Raw genomic sequence first — 20,349 nt, 5'->3', positions numbered from 1 at the left:
GCAAGTAAGCAAAAGACTGAGCAATATGGACAATTCATGACAAATGCTAATTCAGAGGAACAGCAACAGAAATAGATCAGCATTTCCCAAAGTGCATTGTGTGGAAGGAATACTAATAACCTGGATATTAGTATTATTCCAAAAATTTGAAAATCTCTGATTAAATAAATTTGGGAATCAATACATTAATGAAGTCAAACATTTTCTATTTATTATGGGATTCTCTGAGTTTTTATTATGTTATTCTGTTAATATGAATGGTGAATTCCCAGGGAAGATATATGGCATATGGTAATTCCTAAAAGAAATCCATTTTGGATAGAACATCTCTTCGGATGAATAATCTACATAAAATTCTTCATATATTGATTAGGGTTAAATTCAGCTGTGGAAGACAGATTAGTAAACTTTAGCAATCTTGTTTCTCTCAGATGTAAAAGAAGTTTAGAAGCAGGCCAGGACTGACATGGCTCCGTTTCTAAAGGGTACTCAAGCTTCTTCAGATGTTCTGCTCTGTTCACCATAGAATTTGATCTGTGGTATTATAATCCAAGATGGCTCCATTCATCACATCTGTATTTCAAAAATAAGATGAAAGTGGGTATGATATGCCACTTGTCTTTTATTTTATTTTTATTTTATTTATTTATTTATTTATTTATTTTGCCACTTGTCTTTTAAAGAGGTTTTCAGTCAACACTTCCTTTTACTTCTCATTAGCTAAAACTTAGTCCTGATGCCAGGAAGACAGGAAAATGCAGTCTTTTATGAGGTAGTCCTATGTTTGGCTAAAAGTAGGGTATCTGTTATTTCAGAGAGAAAGAGAATCACTAAATAGATAATCGAAACAATATATAATGTAAGTATTTCCATATGATTTGGATACATCTAAGTATTATTTTCAATGCCTTTGATTTTTTTTTTTACTGCTATGACTTTCTTGAACCAATAACAACAAAAACAGATGAAAGATTGAACTACATGGGTAAAATAAGCCAAGGATAAATAACTACATGGATTCATGATAGCGAGCAGCTGATCTCATTCTTTGAAATGGAAACTACCACCATTTAACATAGTCTTCACCCTTATATTAAAAATATATTTTTGTTAAGACCTTTATGGATAAGTTTGCCTAATCGTAATAGATATGTCCACCTATCCATGACTGGCGAGACAATGTCCAAATTCAGAAAATTTTCATTATCCAATAATAAGATTAGTTCTGATTGAACTAAAGAATAAATCACTACTCTAATGCTTTTAAAAATAGGAGATGGAGGGCAGCCCGGGTGGCTCAGCGGTTTAGTGCCACCTTCGGCCCAGGGTGTGATCCCGAAGACCCGGGATCGAGTCCCACATCGGGTTCCCTGCATGGAGCAGGGGGGTTCCCTCTGCCTGTGTCTCTGCCTCTCTCTCTCTCTCTCTCTCTCTCTCTCTCTCTCTCTCTCTGTGTCTCTCATGAATAAATAAATAAAATCTTAAAAAAAAAAAAAGAAGATGGAGTTGTGATCAATCTTTTCTGTTATTCAGAATTATTCTGGAAATAGGTTGACCTCAAAATTATCTTGGTTTGCTCAGTCATTTTTCTGCTTGGTTCAGACCCATAGCAAAAAATCATACACTTATCAATATTTCCCTGGTGCTGAGGGATTTTATAGTTGACCCTTAAACAACACAGAGGTTAGGGCCACTGACCCTTGTACTCTTGAAAACCTCCATGTAACTTCTGACTCCCCCAAAATCTAAGTACTAATAGCCTACTGTTGATTGGAAGCCTTACAGACAACATAAAGAGTCAATTAACAAATATTTTTATGTTATACGTGTTAAAGTGTATATTCATACAATAAAGTAAAGAAAATGTTAAGAGAATCGTAAGAAAGAGAAAATGCATTTACTCCACTGTATGTCTATTGATTGAAAAAAAAATTTCCATGTGTAAGTGGACCCATGAAGTTCAAACCCATGTTGTCCAGAGGTCAACTGTATATGATTTTAATGATGCTCCACAAAAATTATAGAAAACCAGTACAATTCCTGACTGTTAGGTATTGTGTTTAGTGGTCTGTTATAACACTGTCTCTTTATCTTTGTAAGACTTTATCTCCATTTTTCAAATGGAAACTAAGGCATGGGAAGTTAAATAACTTGATGTTCATCTCTAGAAAGCAGCAGGTTCTGGCTTTGATCTTAGTTTCTGAACCCCTATGCTGTATTTCTCCAACTTGGGAAAAGACTGTTCATCTGTTTGGAAGTATTTGTATGTATTTGAATTTATTTCTGCAAGGGAATCTCCATATTCCATTTTTGTGTATAACAGAACAACTCACACCTCTTGTTTATTGTCAAGAAATGGTAGAATGCCCCTTGACTCCTTAATCTAATCATGGTACATATGTGTCATGGTGTTTAAACAGCATGTACAGGAATACAATTCCGAACATTCTTGATTCAATAAGATTGAAAATAATTTGATCATCTATAAATAACTTCACCAAATCATCATTACAGTAGAGTTTTCAAAAGAAATCATTCCATTTTCCTCATACAATCTTTGAGGTTTAGTCTTCATAGATAAACTAACAACAATTTTAAGAAAAGGGATTGAATGCTGGTTTCAGCTGATTATGTAAAAAAGTGATGATGGATAAGTGGTCTTTTAAAAATCAACATCTGTTCCCTGTGTCTCCTCCAGTCATATTTGCTTAGTTTACAATTCAGGCAAAATCTGGGCTGTTTTTAGCAAAGCCAACACATCAATGGAGGAAAACGCTGAATACCATTCTGATTTTGCATATTTACTTCACTGTCCTCAGAGTCTTTATTATTGGTGATGATTCAAGTATCATTGTAGCATAAATATAAGACCAAAGCTACATTCTTCCATCTACAGACAGTTCCTATTATAGGTTCATTGCATGCCTGGGGGTTGAGTCTTAGAACTAAAATCCTGACTGCATAGTGGGGTTGTTGACTTCATCTCTTTGAATACTAGAAAAATTGCCATAGAAATGATAAAATTTGCAAGAAGTAAAATCATATTTATTGTGCAATAAAATGCAATGAGCTCCTATTAAAATATGTTGACATTTCCCCCTTTTTCGGAAGTAGTAGTTAAAAGCGTATGCGTTTGAAGTAGGTTGATTCTGATTTGATCAATATAGTTGCTTTACTAGCTGTGTGACTTAGTTGACTCACCTCATCTTTTCTCAATTTCCCCATCCATAAAATGAGATAACAGCAGTATTAGTCTCATAGAGTTTCTCCAAGAAATAAGAGAATATGGAGAAAGCTACTAGTAAGTGCCTAATGAATGTTAGTTGTTCTTGTTAATATTAGTTATAGATGTACTTGCTATCTGGCTCATGAGCCTAGTTTCCTTACTGAAATGTATTTGATCCCTTTTTCACACTTGCCATACACTTTTAATATAATTTTATTGAGTTACTGGGAAAATACTTAAGAAATATATGATCTTTTCAAAACTTTCACATCATTTGGTGGGAAATCTGTTGTAACAGTCATCCATCTATGGAGAATAGATTCCTAATTATGGGATATGCGAGTCTCTAAAAATATTATTTTCTGTGTGTTCCCATTGATAAGAGATACAATAAAATGACCCAATATGAAAAATAAAGTGACTCTACAATTCCACATATTTTATATCAAGCAGAAGAAAAATAACATCTATGTTTTCCAGACTATGGACATCCATGACACATGTGACATTCTTATACCTGTTACAAACCCTGAGAATCAGAGCCTATATTCCAAAGGATAGTGAAGTTCTGGAATAAGTGAGTAAAACCAAGGCTGGCTTAGGAAAAATGATATTGATGAGGTAAACTTAAGTTATTACTTTCCAGTGAAATACATAAAATGTGCTGAATGAGTAAAAAATTGCAATTCATTCTGAAAAGTAAGGGTTACCTAAAAAATTTAATCATTGATCTCAGAAATGAAAAATAAAAAAATTCAAGAAAGCAATCTAGTGATTTTAAATCCTTCAATACAAAAAAAACTAGCTGTTTTAGGTAGAATCCATATCACTGAAATATGGAAATTCTAAAAAACTGATTTCCATCTTTTTAAATTTAAGAACTATCTCTTTACTAAAGTATTGCAAATAAAAGCAAGTGTTTTTATCTTCCCATATTATGTGGCAGGAGCAAGCGAAACTGTAGAAAACATGCCTCTTACTTCCTACCCTTAAGAAGCTTTTACAGATAATGCAATTGTCTAACAAATGAAATTTACGCCCTTAGGAATCTGAATTTGGTTTTTTCGTTTTTGTTTTTAAGATTTTATTTATTCCTGAGAGACACAAACAGAGAGAGAGGCAGAGACACAGGCAGACGGAGAAGCAGGCTCCACGCAGGGAACTCGACATGGGACTTGACCCCAGGTCTCCAGGGTCTCCAGAATCAGGCCCTGGGCTGAAGGCGGCGTTAAACTGCTGAGCCACCCGGGCTGCCCCAGGAATCCAAATTTGATTTTAACCATGTTTGATGAAAAACCTTTTCTGAAACATATTAGACACCCACAGTCCTATCTGAATAGGAAATAAAGAGCGAAATTTGACACTTTCTCAGGAACCAGGATCCTGGTAATGTAGACATGGTGGAAACATGTGCTGCTTTCAGCAGTGGCCTAGAACTTCGTTTATAGGAAGCATGGCTGCCATCTACTTGCCTGCTGACTCTTTCTTTGCTGTATTCCATAAAGCTAGCATAGGAAGCTTGTCGCTTCCTTCACTCCAGAAATGAGTTTACATAAAATTAGTTACTAAATGAAAGGCTTTCTCCCACATGGCTTTCCTACCATCTGGTAGACATTCACTTCTCAAAGTGACCGGCAACATCAGCATCACTTAGAAATTTGTTAGAACAGAGGACTCTCAAATCCCAACCCGAGCCTACAGCAGCAGAATCTGTTGTCAAACCAAATTCCAGACTGATTTGTAAGGCACACTGAAGTTTGAGAAGTGCTGATTTAGATCATCTTCTTCACTATCACCCTTCAGACAGTAGCTCCAATTCAATTCCAGTTAACTCACTCTATTCCTATTAACATGCATTTGTTGAGAGTTGTAAAGGAGATTCAAGGAATTCAAGGATTCAAGGAATTTAGAAAAGGCTTATTTTTTACATCTGTGTTTGTTTCATAGAAGTGAAGTGAAGGAAAAGGAGAATCTGACAAATTTGAAAAAGCAATGAATTTGGCATTGCCCTTCATTGTAAATGGGAACTTGGTCTAGTCATTATAACTCACCTGTTTCGTCTCTTAAAACGATCCTCAAGTCCCTTCTAACATCATGATTATGCACTTGGCCAAGTGTAACAACAGGCATATTTTTCAAGTCTTCAATTACATTCTTTTGAGCAGCTTCAGACACCAGCAGTGTCCTATCCTTCTAGAGACGGAGGGTTTTTTTTTTATTTGAAACAAAGACCATAAAGTCATAATTAGCAGCCAAGATGGGAATCCAGGTCTCTTGACTCAGCATTCAGACCCACAATGCCAAGAGATTCTCCAGAAACGTGTAAATGAAAAAGGTGCTCGCAGAATCTTGGATTATGAACAACCAATCTCAGTTGTTCCAGTTGCCCATATTTTATCAATTCTTCCCATACTCCAGAATTATTGAGCAAATACTTTCAATCATGATGTAAGATATTTTTAAGAAATAACTAATGCAGCTATGTGGTGTATTTAGATGTCATTAAGAAAATAGATACTGAGGTCTCATCACAAGGAAGAATTTTTTTTCTTCTTTATCTTTTTTTTATCTGTAGGAGATGATGGACATTAACTAAATTTATAGTAGTGATCATTTCACAATTTATGGAAGTCAGGTCATCATGCCATACACCTTACATTTTCAAAGTGCCATATGACAGTGCCATATGTCTCCATAATACTGTAAAAAATAAATGAACAGTGAGTGAATGGAGTGAATGAATAAATGAATAAAAGAAACTTATGTTAGAAAGTACTTTCAAGTGGGGCACCTGAGTGGCTCTGTCCATTGAGCATCCAACTCTTGATTTCAGCTCAGGTCGTGATCTCGAGGTCTTAAGATCAAGCCCCATGTTGGGCTCCACACTCAGCATGAAGTCTGCTGTCCCTCTCCTTCTGCTCCTCCCCACCCCACTCCCCACTGTGTGTGCATAAATAAATAAATAAATAAATAACACTTTTAAGAAATTAAATGGGAACAAAAAATACTTTGTACTCAGTAGCATTACTAAAGGGAATAGTTGAACCACTCCATTGCACGACTTCAATGGCATCATTCCCATGGAAGTTTATGTAAATGGTATTTCCCAGCATATCCTTTACATTGAATAAAATACATGCTTTTTCATGTTGCTCAGTCCATGTTACAAATAATAATAAAATTCATTCTTTTTCAAATGATCAGGGAAGAAAGTAACTCAGTGGTATAATTTTTCCCAAGGACAGGATGACTTTCATGGCTAATGGTAAGGATGGAATGATACTGCACTGAACAGCTCCATTCCTTATCAGGCATTTTAAACTGTAAACTATGGGTCAGGCATCATTCTCAGCACTGGAGATGCCTCTCACTGAGCAACACCGGGTGTCCAGGGATCTTGTGAGCAGAAAGAGTGACCAGGATAGGAAAGCATCATGTGTTTTACCCATGAAAGTACAAGTGACAAAACAAAACTTAAGGGGAAGAAGGAGTACTAATCGTTAGCATAGGTACAATGAACTAGTAATAATAAATATTACCCAGAAGACAGAGTTCTGACAAGGAAAAATCAAGAGGAGGCAAGGATCACAAAGAAGCAAACAGTTGGAAATAGAAGAAAAAAGAAAACTATTTATTTTCATAGGCTTTCATCTAGAGTGTTGGTTTTAAACATTCTTAAGCTCAATCTAAATTATTGTTCCCTAAACACGAAAATGCATAAAGTAGAAAGCATTTAAAGGAATGCTGAAGAACAGAATGTGAGTTATTAAAATATGGTATAAGAAGACAGGCTAAGAATGTTATTCATATGCTTTTGAAAAGAATGAGGTCTTGGGAGAAGGGTTTAAAATAAAATGAGCAGTTTATAGATACAGATAAAGATATATAGGCATATAGATATATACATATCCAGAGAGAGAGATTCATTTAAAATATCAATACAGTCTGTAATAAAGGGCAGTTTAAAATATTTGAGCTACAAATAGACTTATTAAAGCAGAATACTTAAAAGATGATTTTTTAATGAATAAGTGTTGGGTCAAGACGTAAATAAATGCAGTTAATTTATAACATGGTGTTTTTAGACTGTGATTTTAGGTGTTTTATAACATTTACACCATCTTATATGAACTAAGATACATACAGAATAAACAAGGAAAGACTATGGGAAATGAATGGAATTATTTATTTTTTTAATTGGGACTTTTTTTACTAATTTTTAAAATTGAGATATAATTGAAAAATAACATTAGTTTCAGATGTACAACATAATGATTTAATATCTGTATATGTCATAGAATGATTATCACATAAGTCTGGTTAACATCCATCACCACATGTGGCTATAAATCTCTTTCTTATGATGAGAACCTTTTTTTAAGTTTTATTATTATTATTATTTAAGTAATCTCTGCACCCAACATGGGGTTTGAACTCAGGACCCCAAGATCAAGAGTCACATGCCTCTCCAACTGAGCCAGCCAGACACCACCCCCCATGACAAAAACTTTTAAGATCTATCGTCTTAGAAACTTTTAAATATACGATACAGTATTGTTAACTATAGTCACCATACTGTATATTACATCCCATGACTTACTCATTTTATAACTGGAAGTTTGTACCTTTTGACCCCTTCACCTATCTTACCCATCAATCACCAGACCATTCTCTGTATCTATGAGCTTGTCTTTTTGTTGTTGCTTTTTTTTTTTAAGATTCCACATATAAGTGAAATCATACACCCCACTTTCTTTATCCATTCATCCATCAGCAGACACTCAAGTGGCTCCCATGGCTTGGCTATTTTAAGTAATGCTGCTATGAATTACTTGTATATGTATACATGTCATATACATGTATATGAGCATGTATATCTTGTCAAATCAGTGCTTTCCTTCCCTTCAGATAAATACCCAGTAGGGGGCTTACTGGATCATAAGGTATTTCTAACTTTTTAAGGTCCTATATGGAATTTTCTGTAGTGACTACACCAATTTACATTCGGACCAATAGTGCACAAGCATTCCCTCTTCTCCACATCTTCACCAACCTATGTGATTTCCTGTCTGTTTTATACTAGCCATTCTAACAGTGTGAGATGATGTCTCATTGTGGTTTTGATTTGTATTTCCTGATGATGAGTGATGTTGAGCACCTTTTTATATACCTATTTGTGTATCTATATGCTTCTTTGGAAAAGTGCTTATTCAGATCCTCTGCCCATTTTATAACTGGATTCCTTAGGCTTTTGCTATTTGTTTTTAAATAAGGAGCAGTGAAAAAGTGACCTCTATTGTAAAATATAGTTCGAAGGATTTTTATAATGGAAGTTACTTTGGGTTGTTCTATGCAACTTCAGAAGTCATCTTACAAGGTTATCATATTTGCAAATAATTATTAGGAGGGATGTAGGACAGATATGCATTGAGAGCCAGCTATGTATTGTGAATATTTTGAAATGTAGTTATATAAGAGTAAATTAGCAAACTTAAAATCATTCACATGCTGTTCCTTTCCAATTGACATCAAAGATAGAACCAAGGGCAGCCCTAGTGGCTCAGCGGTTTAGGGCCGCCTTCAGCCCAGGGTGTGGTCCTGGAGACCAGGGATCGAGTCCCACATTGGGCTCCCTGCATGGAATGGAGCCTGCTTCTCCCTCTGTCTGTGTCTGTGCCTCTCTCTCTCTCTCTCTCGCTCTCTCTCTCTCTCATAAATAAATAAAATCTTTAAAAAAAATAGAGCCAAAACAATGATAGACCTACAAAGATGATTCAAAAATTAAATTCCATGATTCCTGCTTTTTCTCTCATTTATGTAAGACTAGAGATATTCCTCAAAAGGGAAGCATGACAAGGGAAACAATTATATTTCCTATGTAAGTTATTTAATAAGTATATTGAATTTAATTGAGCCAAGTGAATCTCTTTCTTCCATGAGCTTTTGACTCTCCCAGGGGTGAGAAGCTGTAACTTAACAAAGGTTAGCAGTAACTTGATAACTGTGAAGAGAGCTTAAAGCAAATACTGTATCAATTCTATGTATTTCTGTGTCTCAATAATAATTCATTTCTATAGTCTATGCTTCCATAATTAATACTCCTTTATATTGGATCTTTTGTCACTCACTAATTGTTTCCAGCCAGATTAGAAGCTCTTGAAAGGCCATGCTGTGTGCTTTTTACTTCTCCTACATTTCACCATAGCACTGGGTACAGAATTGGCCAGTAATACACACTTGACTGATCATTTGAAATGCATGCATGTGTGAACTGAACAGTCAGTGATTTACAAAAGCTTAAGTGGATTGTTCCCTGGTTATCCTCGAGAGCACATTTTATTCCATGTGTGAATCTCTTTGTTGATAGCACCTGGAAAATCCTTGGTTATAGCTTATGGGTCCAAATGTAAAGAAGCTAAAGAAATAATAATTTCATGTGAAGACTCTTGTCTGTTAAAGTCATCTGGTTTCTTATTAAACCATCTCTGACATCTCTGTGGTTTAAAAGCATTAAAAAACACCATCTGCCATGGTGGCCATATCCCTGTAATGAGGGAATTTATCAAGATATATTGAGCTCATAGGCATTTAAGCTTACATTTGTTCTTTGCCTGATGTGTAAAAGCTTCTGCTGGGCACGTTAAAAAAAAAAAAAAAAAAAGCAAATACCAAAGTGCTCAACTTTTATGGGCTCGATTTTGCCTCTAGGTGATTTACAGAAAATATGACTCATATGCCACCTGAGTTCATAATGAAAAAGGCTAAATACTCTCCAAACCACCTGTTTGTTGCCTTGTCTTTCATGCCTAAGGATTCATATCCTTCATGAAACATGGGCTCTCTGCCATTATTATTCCCAAGGAAGAAATGTAATTCCGAAGTTTTTACCAGTCTGTTCATTCTCAATTGCTAAGGTTATTAGAGATTTCAGAAATATTTTTATGGGGAAAATTTACTAAGCTCTACCATGTTCCCCTCACTCTTTTAAAGCTTAACACTGATGACTCAAAAGAATTCAGATAAGTGGAAGGCACTTTAAAGTTAATTGCTCCATTTTATAAATTGCATTGCTCAAATTCAAGAGTAAAAGCCATTTCCTAGTTTTTGTCAGGTATCTTCTTTCACTGTGTATTGGATGTCACTTAATTCATAGTCTACAATGATTTAACCGTCTCATTATGCAGTTATTTCTGGTAATGTCCTTCAATCTTGACTTTGCAAATTGAAATATATTTTATTGATCTAGATGCATTAAGTGTTTCAGACACTCTAGCATATTCCACCTCGCCAGCAGTTACTTTAGGAAGGCCTACTTGAACATAAACGAGGATCCCTTGGATAAATCTTTACCTTTCAATAATGACTTTGAAATGGTCAAAATGATCATGAGTCCTCAAATATTCCCAAAACATTTCTTAGCATGTGAATAAAAAAATGACAGAGAGGTTTTTAGGCTTGAAGTTGGCCTGTTTTGATTAGCACCTTCACTGTGAAATCCATTCAGAAACCACATAACTCGTTTTACATCAAACATTTTTATGTACACTTCAGATGAATTACTATTTCCAGAACACTCCCTCCATTAGACAAGAATTTTCTTCACTGTACATAGACAACGCAGACAATAAATTAGATGAATGCACATGAGCTTAATATACCAATATGTTCTGTGAACCTAGTTAACATTAATAGGTTTACTAACCCATGGACCTTTTACAGATTCACAACACACATATGTGCACACACACACACACACACACACACACACATGCAAGGGCTTTATTTACAGATAAGCCTGTCTGTTTGTAGATTGATCAGTGGGTAAAATAAGATTTATCTCTTTTTCCATCATAACTAACTTTTCTTCAACAATGAATATAAAACTTTTTCAATACTAAAAAACAAAGAATTTTACAGTGAGCATCCCCAAACCAACCTCTTAGAATCAATCATCGGAGTTGTGCAATACTTGCTATAGTACATATCTACATCTATCAATCCAACAAGTCATCGTATTTATTTGTTGCATTTCCAAGTTGCAGACATCAGTATATGTTCCCCTATATATTTCAGCAAACATACCAACGTAACTAATTGTTACATAACAGTTTCCAAGAATGGATCATTTGGGGTGATCTTAAATATCATAAGCTACTCAGAATTTTAGTCTAGTTGGTCTGGCTTTGGCAAAGATTCAGTATTCTCCCTTCTCTTTTTTGACTTCATCTACAACTCCCTGGAGCCTGATACTAATTGTCCTAACTCTGTGTCCCCATCTCTGTCCTTTCCCCTACAGTGTACTGACTTGTGTATGCAACCATGAATCAGTTAAAGTTCTTGAACCAAAGTGCTTACAGCCATATGGGTGGTGTAAAATCACTACTAGCAAAGACAGATGACAGCCAGAGTATTGCAAATCATGAAAGGCAGTGGTACTTGATAGAGTGCCTCGCAGTGTCTGAAACATAGATGGTACTCGATAAACCTTTATGGATATAAGAATGGGAGAAGAGAGGAAGAGAGGGAGGGAGAGAGGGAAGGGGAGGAAGGGAAGCCATTAGCTGGATAAGTAAAAGCTCCTTGGAAGAGTTGACAGTTGAATGAGGTTTCATGAAGACAGGGGTACAACTCATATCAATAGAAAATTTTAAGCAAACCCTCAGCTGGGCATAATCTCCTTAGCACATTGATTAAAAGTGGAAATGGCCAGTATTTGTATTCTTGGTGGTGGAAACTTGACTGGGGAAAGCTTCCAGAAGACAAAATAGCATTCAAGAGTGTTTTTAAAACAGACGATTTCATAGGAGGCTGTTTTAAGGACTTAAGATTCAGATAGAAACTGCACGGGTAGAGATGAGTGAGTGGCAAGTATGGGACACAAGCAAGTTGCTAAAGCCAATAACAGATGCATAACTTTTAGTTAACAACCCCAGTATTTATTAGGAAAATTATCATGTCTCAACACACATCTTACACAGAAAGCCAAAATAATGTTTTTGACATTTCCATTTGGAACCAGCAACCCTCCTATTTAGTATATGACAACGAAGATGCCTTTCCCAAGTTGATTCGTGATGATAGCCTAGCAAACAGAGAAAATATTGGTGTGTTCCCTAAAAATGAGGTGGTAAGATTTTTAGCTTTCAAAGGTCAAAAATATTTAATAATCAAGAAAACTATGTGTGTGCACATAATAAAAAAATCAAGATAAAAATAAAGCATCTCTCTAAAATTTTTCTTCTAATTCCAAAAGATTTTCAGAATTACAGTCTGGGTGCCTGGAAGCTGAACTAGTGTTTTTATTTCTTTATATAATTTTTAAATTATTCTAATTATTTAGCACTGCCAGAGGCTCGCTTTAAGTAATTGGACTTGAAGTGCTTTTGTTTACTTTGTCTAGGACCATGACCAGACCTGGGAGGCAGCCAGGTAAGCATAAGAGATGAGAAACCACCATCGGATAGAAGGGGTGAAATAATTTATCAGCTGACAAAGGGTTTGTTAAGTTACCTGGGGTCTTTAATTATGCTTTGCTACTATTGCTATCTATCTAAAGTCTTATATGTTATGTAACATGATCTGAACTTGCTTGGGCTATATTATCTGTGTGGTCCCTCTGGAAAAGTAGGCAGTTTTCGTGATACAGATGTTAATTAAAGTTGCTTATCTCTTGGAAATAAGACTATAAATATAAGGTAGAAATTATATAGTTCACACTGCCTCCATCATAACTCTTCTTGGTTGCCAAAGAGCAAGGTGACTTCAAATTCATTCACTGAATGATACACTGGTCATTTTATTAGACAACCAGGAAGCACCAACAGTTAAAATCCTTGACCAATTTTCAAGAGCTCTCACAAACTGGCATTGTGATTTCACAATATTGCATAACCAGGTAGTATTGTTCTTTAATCACACACATGAATGCATTCTAAGTATATTTTGGATCTTTTTCCTTCTCCACACTTACCCCTTTAGAGCTGGCTCTGAGCTTTTATTGTCATTTGTCAAATCAAAAAGTAGCAGAAAGCAATAATAATAGGACCATTAATGTATAGTTGTTTGAGTATGTGTTCTGAAATCGGGCCACCTAGATTTCTATTTTGGCTCTTCTATCAACTACCTGTGAAACCCCCAATGAGTTACTTGACCTTCCTGTGTCTGAGAAGTTTCATTTATAAAAACAGAGATAGTAATCATACTTGCTTTCTACAGTCAGGGCAATTTTTTTTAAATGGAGGTAAAATTTATATAACATAATACCACAAACCATTTTAATTAAGTGACGTTTAGGACATTCACAGCATTGGTAACTCACCTCTGTCTTGTTGCAAGATATTGTCATCACCCCAACAGCAAACTCCATACACATAGAGCAGTTACTCCCCATCCCCTCCTACCTACAGCCCCTAGCTACCACCTGTCTGATTTCTATCTCTATGGACTTATTTATTCTAGACATTTTATATAAGTGGAATTACACAACATGTGCTATTTTGTTTCTTGTTTCTTTTGATTAGCATGATTTGGGAGTTCATCCACATTGTACCAGGTGTATGCCATTACTTTTTCTGGCTGAATAATAATCTATTACATGGAAATACCACATTTTGTCTATGCATTCATCAGCTGATGGACATTTGGGTTGTTTCTGCCTTTTGACTATATAAATAATGCTGCTAAGAACGTTTGTGTACAAGTTTTTGTGTGGAAATATGTTTTCATTTCTCTTGAACCTAGGTGTGGAATTCCTGGGTCATATGGGAACTCTATGTTTAGCCATTTGGAGAAGTGCCACACTGTTTTCCAAAGCGACTGCACAATTTCATATTTCCACCAAGTAGATGAATGTTTTAATTTCTTCATATCCTTGTCGATACTTGTTATTTTCCTTTTTATTTTTTTATTATGCCTAACTCAGTAGCCATGAAGTGGCATCTATTTGTACTTTTGATTTCATTGTCCTAATAATGAATGAGATTGAGCATCTTTTCAAAGTCCTCTTGGCCTCATATCATTTTTAATAAAGAATGATTGAATGAGTACTAGATAATATGTGTATAGTACATGCCATGTGTCAGGTATTATATTAAGTACTTTACATATATATACACATGCATATATATATATAATCATTTAATCTCAAAATAGGTATACTATCATTACATGTAAAGTTTTTAGAACAGTACTTCACAAATGATAAATGTGAGTTAGGATGGAAAACCAGAGAGAACAAGCATAGAAAAGAACATAATGTTATTGAAATGTTATAAGAACATAACTTATTCACCATTAGTTAATCTTCCACTGAATAACCAAAAGAGGAGCACTTGGGTGCCTCAGTCAGTTAAGCACCTACCTTTGGCTCAGGTCATGATCTCCAGGTTCTGGGACTGAGTCTTATATCCGGCTTCCTGCTCAGTGGGGAGTCTATTTCTCTCTCTCTCTCTCTCTCTCTCTTTCTCCCTCTACCTCTCCCACCATTCCTTCTATCAAAATAAACATATAAAATCTTTTTAAAAAAGAAAGAATACCCAAAAGATACGAGAATTGTTTCTCCTACCCTCTCTGTCATTCCAGAATATGCCAAATGTAGAACAATCACTTCATTGCTTTTAGTTCATCAAGAATGAGGATTCTGTTCTTAAGGTAGACCAGAAGTCCTTTTAGGGTTTTGTTCCTACATAAACCTAAAAGAAGTTCTATTCTATTCACATATTCATTTGTTCATTCATACTTTCAACAAATATGCATTGTGCTTGTCATATGCCAGAAGCTGTTCTAAGAGTTTTATAATAACAATTTACAAACAAACAAACAAAAAGAAAATGATGGGGAAAGGATCTTCCTTTTGGAGCTTACCATCCTTAGAACAGAAAACAAACAGTAAACAAGAAGCAAGAAGTATGCCTACATCATGAGGAAAAAGAAAGAGCAGAAGGGATGGGACATTGGGAAGCACAGCTAAGGGTCAGCTGAGGAAGTGAGGTGGAGTCCTGTCCACTCCTTAGTGGGAGTCCCTCCTGTTTCTCCTTGCCCTTTCAAGTCCTCCCCCCAGGAGTGGGAAGAAGAGGGTAGGGGGATCGTAAGAAGAGGAGACTCTACCTCAAATGCAGCCACTCCTTTAATCTGCTACAGGAAAAATCTGCACCTCTAATTCTCATACCTATAATCTTGAGAGTGAGAACACATCTAGTTTACTCTTTCTTTAGTATTTGATGTGACTTGGAGATTTGCTTGTTCCATCTATCACAGCCCATTTAGAGTAGTTAGAAATATGAGGTTCACCATTGGCAGGGACATTGCAACAAACTACTAATTGTTTGGAAATGTCCAATTAAGTTCTGAGCAAGCAAAAAGGAGCTGATTATGTACCTAATGTCAGAGGTTAGCATGAAATTATTTACCACCAGACATGGCTGGGTTACTAACACCCAGAAAAGTGGTGTGGCCATGATGATGTGTAAGGCAGACTCACGCTGTGTAGTACCACTCTTTCTCTTCTGTACTTGGATCCTCCTGTATGAATTAAAGAGGTGGGGGAAATATTAGGAAGAAATTAAACCCAGACAGCCTTGATTTTCTTCTTGCTAGCATCAAGCAGAAGACCTTGGGCAAATCCATTGCTTTACTATAAAATGGATACAGTAACACCTATTTTGTAGGATTATTGTTAAAAATGATCTATAATGGGTGAAAAAGACCCAGGACAGCATCTGAAAGAGAGTAGGCACATATATAATACAGTAGTAGGAGCTGAAGTGCTTGTGATTATATTGTTGGTGGCATCTGGCCAAAATCACCCTGACCACAAGTGGGCACTAAAAGAAGCTTCAGGAGGGCACCTAGGTAGCATTAATTCTTGATCTCAGCTCAGGTCTTCATCCCAGGGTCATGAGTTCAAGTCCTGCATTGGGCTCCATGCTGGGCATGGAGCCTACTTCAAAAAAAGAAAAAAAAGAGCTTCGGGACACTCTAAAACCCAACCTCAAACTCACTAAGGCTGAAATATGCAGACCAAAGAATCTGACACTCAGCAGTTGAAAAGGAAGTTCACTTTTTCTAATATTTGTAGTCACAAGGAGAAGAAAACTGCCTAGGAGCTGGCAGGTGGTGGGGATGCTCCAAGAGCTGAGTCTGAGACTCAAGCCAAAAGATGTCCACCTAAGTATCACCTCTGTTTCCTAGGCTTATGACCTTGGGCAACTCACCTAATCACATCAACGAGAGCCTGTTATCTCAGCTGTGAAATGGGACCCTAATAATGTCTATGAAAGCCCATTGTAAATTATAAAGCACTATACAAAAACATTATTATAAATAAAATGTATGAATACCTACATTTCTGCATTTAACAGCAAGCACAGAATCAAAAGTATACAGGCCTTTTAAACTATAAATTATTGCAAATATGATTGACCATTATTTCTAATTATGCAGATAGCAACTGATAGGGTGGAATTGAGAAACTAGTCCATGCAGCTCAAATTTCTGGCATCAAACACGTGAGTAGTAGAGTTTATCAAAGAATTCTGAAGCATTTCAAATATCCTTTATTAATCCTGACTGGTTACAGTCATACCCATGATTTTGTTTTTATAATATCCTTTGAACTCTATTATTACTGTCCATACTCACAGGGTGAGAAAATTAAAGACCAAAGAAATGCAGCCCCCAATGTCTCAAAAGTCACTTGGTGAGAGAATGATGACTACGATTTAGGAGGATTTTTTCTTCTTGTCATTAATGTCCGTTATTAATAGCATCCAGTTTATATTCTCCCAGGTGTATTCCATGAGTTCATCCCTCAGCCGGGCCCTAGGAATGCTGCGTGCTGTAAAGAGGCTGCAGAGCTTCTAAAGGGAACTTGTGGTCCAGTAACCACATAAGCAAAGTCACAATTAGAGAAATACCCTTGCATTTGGGAATAATGGGGTCTGCAGGGGAGGCTGAGGCAAATGGGAGATCAGGAGGGACTTCCAGAGGAAGTGATGATGGAGATGACATTTAAGGAATGGCTGTGTATGCCTCAGCAAGAGTGGGCAGCCAGATGGGTCCAGGTCAGGGGAAACAGCCCAAACTTACTGTGGCCACCACGGTGGCCACAGCTAAAAAGCAGGGATCATGCAGAGAAGGGCCCCAGATGAGGCAGGGGAAACTAGCAGGGCCACTCAGGTACTCAAGACTCTCCCCAGGACCAAATAGGGCAGGGAGGGTGGCAGATGCTGAGTCACGGGTTCAAGGCAATATGGACTTCGTAGTCTGCTTTTCAGAGGCTGCCAGAAAGCACATCTCTGAGGACGTTAGAAATGTCCCTGGGAAACTCATATCAAGATCCCCCAACCCAGTATTTCATTGTGTTTTCTTGTTCCAGCCTTCTTGATTCTAGTGATTTTAGTAATTGATTAAGCTGATCAAATCATAAAAAAACATAGGGGCACCTGGGTGGTTCAGTGGTTGAATGTCTGCGTTTGGCTCAAGTCGTGATCCCCTGAGGTCCTGGGATCAAGTCCTGCCTTGGGCTCCCCGCAGGGAGCCTGCTTCTCTCTTTGCCTGTGTCTCTGCCTCCCTCTGTGTGTCTCTCATGAATAAATAAGTAAAATCTTAGAAGAAGAAGAAGGAGAAGGAGAAGAAGGAGAAATAAAATGTTTTAGTAGAAAAACAAGAATGGTTTCTGGAGAGAGGCAATTTTGCAGATGGGAAACTAAATTCTCTAATACAGGCCTCTCTCTGAGACTGTCTGTGGAGCCCATGCTAGAGCTATCAGAAAGATCCAGAACAGTTTGCAGGACCTGAGCCTCTGTCCCTGGTTTCCAGTAGGGGATGGCACAACTTGCTGCAGACCCAGCCCCTCAGTTCACGCAGGACTAGTTGTCTGAACAAAGGCTGCAAAATCAGAGAATGCAAAGCCTTCTAGAACCCATGGAATTCTCTCTCAATTTTGTGAGTATTACAGTGGATATAAAGACAAGAGGATGTTTTCTAAGTTTCTCAGTAATTATTCTGACTTTGAGAAAACACAACTCTTAGGCTAGTGTATTTCCCTCTTACGTGAGAAATCTAGGTATTAAAAAAGGAAGTTGGGGCAGCCCCGGTGGCTCAGCGGTTTAGCACTGCCTGCAGCCCAGGGCATGATCCTGGAGACCCAGGATCAAGTCCCATGTCAGGCTCCCTGCATGGAGCCTGTTTGTCCCTCTGCCTGTGTCTCTGCCTCTCTGTGTGTGTGTGTGTGTCTCTCGTGAATAAATAAATAAAAATCTTAAAAAAAAAAAAGAAAAGAAAATCTTTAAAAAAAATAATAAAATAAAAAATAAATAAAAAAAGGAAGTTGTATCAGAAAGTTGAAACCTCTGCAGCATCACTTCTTGGATGACCATCGTCCCTTTGACCTCACTTACAGATTACATCAAAGAAAAACACAATGTTCATTCGTGTAGTGATAGTAGACTAGGGAAATCGTGAATGACGATGCCAATGACATTATTATTTTTACTTTGTTTTCTTCGCCGAGTCCCAAGAGGATGGTAGAATCTGAAAAAGTAACTAAGGATTAACATTTTTAAAATAGCACTTAGAGTAGAGATTTTCAGGTAGGGTATGTTTAAACATGTAGGCAAATAATTAAAATTTATGTTTCGAGAGTTATTAATTTGCTTTCTATAAGTGGCCTGTTATTGCCTATTAACAGGTTGTGAAAATAAATATGACTAAAACTCTCGTACAACATCGTAGAACAAAAAGCAAAAGGAGATGCTCGGAGGCTGAGCTGCCCAAGCGCAGCTCAAGTTCACGCAGCTTCTTTCCATTTGCCTTTATAGGTCACAGCACCTATTCCACTGAACTTCATAGACACTTTACAGAGACAATCACAGCAGTTTTCCAATTTATCTTCAGCCTTATAATTCTAAATGAAAAGCTTGTGGAAAAAAAGAGATTTCTGGAAAAATGCCCCTAATCTTTGGATTAATAAAGTGGATACAAGATGACAGAGTCCATTTATTTTCATCATAAATGTCTTTGAGCCTCAGGACATCAGGAAGCGTTTTTGCCTTGAGGAACCTTCCAGGCTGGTTGGGAGTCTTGGCGTGGGTGGCAGGAGGCTGACAGAGATGGGGCCAGAGCTCAAACCCAGGCCTATTCTACTCCAAAAACTGCACTCTTTGTGGCTAAGCCATATCTTCTCATATCACTAAGGTTCTGAATATTATTGCAAGGAAGAGACATGTGGGACATAAGCTCAGACCTGGTTGCTCTGAAGGCACAATGGCTTGTTCTGCCATCCTCTGAAAGCATGGGGATGATGGCTGGTCTTTATTCGGGCTATGATTGTTCCTGCAGTGACACAGCCATCATTTTGCGAGACCCTGAGCAGCCCAGAACACTTTCTTTTCCTTCTGTGTGGGCTGCTCAGATGGCAGAACTGCCAAGAGCTCAGTGTGTCAGGTCCCCAGTCACTTTGCAGTGTGGGTGACCTCACCGGCCAGAAGCTCACTACAAAGCACCTTACTTCAGCTCCTTGGTGTCACCCAGGGGAAGTGTAGCAGCCAGGGTGGCCGATGGAACCACTGGAGGCTAGGTCCTTAAAATGGGACCAGGAAGAGCACTGGATCTAGACAGTTTCCAAGGGGAATTTTAGCAAACTCTTTAACAACAGATCACCTGCTGCTGTTAAAATGGCTTCACAACATTGTGTGGGATTGGCAGGGAGGGTGGGGCAACCTAACAAAACCAGTAAGTACATTGATGTTAGAAAGCTCACCAAAGGACAAAAAACACCAAGCAATATTATGTTTGAAAAGTAATAGGGGCACCTGTGTGGCTCAACGGTTGAGCATCCGCTTTCTGCTCAGGTCGTAATCCCAGAGTCCTGATCAAGTACTGCATGGATCTCCCGGGAGCCTCCTTCTCCCTCCACCTGTGTCTCTGCCTCTCTCTGTATGTCTCTCATGAATAAATAAATAAAATCTTTTTTAAAAAAATAAGGAAAGAAAAGTGATGAACCAAGCTTTCATATGATGGCAGCAGCCAGGACACAGTAGCAGTTAGGATTAGGAGGAAATGGCCCATGACCAAGTCTTGCTTATTCCAGGAAGAGAAGGATGGTTTGCCATAATGGAACCAAT

At 37.3% G+C, this 20,349-nt stretch overlaps 1 protein-coding gene across 33 annotated transcripts in view; it reads left to right on the top strand.

Moving 5' to 3' along the window:
* CHRM3 (cholinergic receptor muscarinic 3) overlaps positions 1-20,349 on the top strand; it is a 502,174-nt gene that overhangs the window by 439,509 nt on the left and 42,316 nt on the right. For 26 of the 33 annotated variants that reach the window (XM_049108913.1, XM_049108912.1, XM_035714980.2 and 23 more), the window contains one exon: positions 12,627-12,655. The exons of the other annotated variants lie outside the window; for them this stretch is intronic. The gene's annotated coding sequence lies outside the window, so the exon portion shown is untranslated. The remainder of the gene's footprint in view (positions 1-12,626; positions 12,656-20,349) is intronic. 33 annotated transcript variants of the gene reach the window in all.

Source organism: Canis lupus, chromosome 4 (assembly GCF_003254725.2).
Source record: "Canis lupus dingo isolate Sandy chromosome 4, ASM325472v2, whole genome shotgun sequence".
Taxonomy (NCBI): Eukaryota; Metazoa; Chordata; class Mammalia; order Carnivora; family Canidae; genus Canis; species Canis lupus.
Note: the sequence above shows the minus strand (reverse complement) of the source record. Positions and strands in the feature narration are given on the sequence as shown.